Here is a 4,383-nt window from a genome sequence, read left to right on the forward strand (position 1 = left end):
CTTTTTAGCGGTTACGAAATAAACTATATTGTTTCAATTTACCCAAAAAATAATAAAATTTTAAAATCTAAAATTCCCACCCTGGAATTGAACCCACAACCTTCAGATTTCAAGTCAGCAGTCCATACCATTGGACTAAGCATAATTTCACTCTTTTTAGTGGTTACGAAATTAACTATGAAGTTAAATTTACCCCAAAAGACATAAAATTTCAAAAACCAAAACTCCACCCCTGGATTTGAACCCACAACCTTCAGATTTCAAGTCAGCCGTCCGTACCATTGGACTAAGCATAATTTCACACTTTTTAGTGGTTACAAAATTAACTATCAAGTTTAAATTTACCCAAAAAGAACTAAATTTTAAAATCTAAAATTCCCCCCCCCCCCTGGAATTGAACCCGCAACCTTCAGATTTCAAGTCAGTAGTCCATACCATTGGACTAAGCCTAATTTCACACTTTTTAAAGGTTACGAAATTAACTATAATGTTTTAATTTACCCAAAAAAGTAATAAAATTTTAAAATCTAAAATTCCCAGCCTGGAATTGAACCCACAACCTTCAGATTTCGAGTCAGTAATCCATACCATTGGACTAAGTGTAATTTCACAATTTTTAAAGGTAACGAAATTAACTATAATGTTTTAATTTACCCAAAAAAGTAATACAATTTTAAAATCTAAAATTTCCACCCTGGAATTGAACCCACAACCTTCAGATTTCGAGTCAGTAGTCCATACCATTGGACTAAGTGTAATTTCACAATTTTTAAATGTCTAGAAGTGTGGACTGGTTTCAAACTTGAAAAAAAATATCAATTTCAATTGACCTCAAAATTAATAAAATTTTAAAATCTAAAACTCCAACTGTGCGACTTGAACCAGCAACCTTCAGAAGTTCACAATTTTTAAAGGTAACGAAATTAACTATAATGTTTTAATTTACCCAAAAAAGTAATACAATTTTAAAATCTAAAATTTCCACCCTGGAATTGAACCCACAACCTTCAGATTTCGAGTCAGTAGTCCATACCATTGGACTAAGTGTAATTTCACAATTTTTAAATGTTACGAAATTAACTATGAAGTTTCAATTTACCCAAAAATAAATAAAATCTAAAATTCCCACCCTGGATTTGAACCCACAACCTTCAGATTTAGAGTCAGTAGTCCATACCATTGGACTTAGCATAATTTCACACTTTGTAGTGGTTACGAAATTAACTATAATGTTTAAATTTACCCAAAAAGAAATACATTTTAAAATCTAAAATTCCCCCCCTGGAATTGAACCCGCAACCTTCAGATTTCGAGTCGATAGTCCATACCATTGGACTAAGCCTAATTTCACACTTGTAAAGGGTTACGAAATTAACTATAATGTTTTAATTTACCCAAAAAGTAACAAAATTTTAAAATCTAAAATTCCCACCCTGGAATTGAACCCACAACCTTCAGATTTTGAGTCAGAAGTCCATCCCATTGGACTAAGTGTAATTTCACAATTTTTAAATGTTACGAAATTAACTATGAAGTTTCAATTTACCCAAAAATATATGAAATCTAAAATCTCCAACCTGGATTTGAACCCGCAAACTTCAGATTTAGAGTCAGCAGTCCATACCATTGGACTACGCATAATTTCACACTTTTTAGTGGTTACGAAATTAACTATGAAGTTTAAATTTACCCAAAAAGACATAAAATTTTAAAATCTAAAAATTTCCACCCTGGATTTGAACCCACAACCTTCAGATTTAGAGTCAGTAGTCCATACCATTGGACTAAGCATAATTTCACACTTTTTAGCGGTTACGAAATAAACTATATTGTTTCAATTTACCCAAAAAATAATAAAATTTTAAAATCTAAAATTCCCACCCTGGAATTGAACCCACAACCTTCAGATTTCAAGTCAGCAGTCCATACCATTGGACTAAGCATAATTTCACTCTTTTTAGTGGTTACGAAATTAACTATGAAGTTAAATTTACCCCAAAAGACATAAAATTTCAAAAACCAAAACTCCACCCCTGGATTTGAACCCACAACCTTCAGATTTCAAGTCAGCCGTCCGTACCATTGGACTAAGCATAATTTCACACTTTTTAGTGGTTACAAAATTAACTATCAAGTTTAAATTTACCCAAAAAGAACTAAATTTTAAAATCTAAAATTCCCCCCCCCCCCTGGAATTGAACCCGCAACCTTCAGATTTCAAGTCAGTAGTCCATACCATTGGACTAAGCCTAATTTCACACTTTTTAAAGGTTACGAAATTAACTATAATGTTTTAATTTACCCAAAAAAGTAATAAAATTTTAAAATCTAAAATTCCCAGCCTGGAATTGAACCCACAACCTTCAGATTTCGAGTCAGTAATCCATACCATTGGACTAAGTGTAATTTCACAATTTTTAAAGGTAACGAAATTAACTATAATGTTTTAATTTACCCAAAAAAGTAATACAATTTTAAAATCTAAAATTTCCACCCTGGAATTGAACCCACAACCTTCAGATTTCGAGTCAGTAGTCCATACCATTGGACTAAGTGTAATTTCACAATTTTTAAATGTCTAGAAGTGTGGACTGGTTTCAAACTTGAAAAAAATATAAATTTCAATTGACCTCAAAATTAATAAAATTTTAAAATCTAAAACTCCAACTGTGCGACTTGAACCAGCAACCTTCAGAAGTTCACAATTTTTAAAGGTAACGAAATTAACTATAATGTTTTAATTTACCCAAAAAAGTAATACAATTTTAAAATCTAAAATTTCCACCCTGGAATTGAACCCACAACCTTCAGATTTCGAGTCAGTAGTCCATACCATTGGACTAAGTGTAATTTCACAATTTTTAAATGTTACGAAATTAACTATGAAGTTTCAATTTACCCAAAAATAAATAAAATCTAAAATTTCCAACCTGGATTTGAACTCGCAACCTTCAGATTTAGAGTCAGCAGTCCATACCATTGGACTAAGCATAATTTCACACTTTTTGTGGTTACGAAATTAACTATAAATTTAAATTTACCCAAAAAGACATAAAATTTTTAAATCTAAAATTTCCACCCTGGATTTGAACCGACAACCTTCAGATTTAGAGTCAGTAGTCCATACCATTGGACTAAGTGTAATTTCACAATTTTTAAAGGTTACAAAATTAATTATAATGTTTTAATTTACCCCAAAAAGTAATAAAATTTTAAAAACCAAAACTCCCACCCTGGATTTGAACCCACAACTTTCAGATTTCAAGTCAGCCGTCCGTACCATTGGACTAAGCATAATTTCACACTTTTTAAGCGGTTACGAAATAAACTATATTGTTTCAATTTACCCAAAAAGAACTAAATTTTAAAATCTAAAATTCCCCCCCCCTGGAATTGAACCCGCAACCTTCAGATTTAGAGTCAGTAGTCCATACCATTGGACTAAGCCTAATTTCACACTTTTTTAAAGGTTACGAAATTAACTATCATGTTTTAATTTACCCAAAAAAGTAATAAAATTTTAAAATCTAAAATTCCACCCTGGAATTGAACCCACAACCTTCAGATTTCGAGTCAGTAGTCCATACCATTGGACTAAGTGTAATTTCACAATTTTTAAAGGTTACGAAATTAACTATATTGTTTTAATTTACCCAAAAATAATAAAATTTTTAAAATCTAAAATTCCCACCCTGGAATTGAACCCACAACCTTCAGATTTAGAGTCAGTAGTCCATATCGTTGGACTTAGTGTAATTTCACAATTTTTAAATGTTACGAAATTAACTATGAAGTTTCAATTTACCCAAAAATAAATAAATCTAAAATTTCCAACCTGGATTTGAACCCGCAACCTTCAGATTTAGAGTCAGCAGTCCATACCATTGGACTAAGCATAATTTCACACTTTTTGGTGGTTACGAAATTAACTATGAAATTTAAATTTACCCAAAAGACATAATTTAAAATCTAAAATTCCCACCCTGGATTTGAACCCACAACCTTCAGATTTAGAGTCAGTAGTCCATACCATTGGACTTAGCATAATTTCACACTTTTTAGTGGTTACGAAATTAACTATAATGTTTAAATTTACCCAAAAAGAAATAAATTTTAAAATCTAAAATTCCCCCTGGAATTGAACCCGCAACCTTCAGATTTTGAGTCGATAGTCCATACCATTGGACTAAGCCTAATTTCACACTTGTAAAGGGTTACGAAATTAACTATAATGTTTTAATTTACCCAAAAAGTAACAAATTTTAAAATCTAAAATTCCCACCCTGGAATTGAACCCACAACCTTCAGATTTTGAGTCAGAAGTCCATCCCATTGGACTAAGTGTAATTTCACAATTTTTAAATGTTACGAAATTAACTATGA

This window comes from Patiria miniata, unplaced genomic scaffold, assembly GCF_015706575.1.
Source record: "Patiria miniata isolate m_02_andy unplaced genomic scaffold, ASM1570657v1 HiC_scaffold_1, whole genome shotgun sequence".
NCBI classification, from domain to species: Eukaryota; Metazoa; Echinodermata; class Asteroidea; order Valvatida; family Asterinidae; genus Patiria; species Patiria miniata.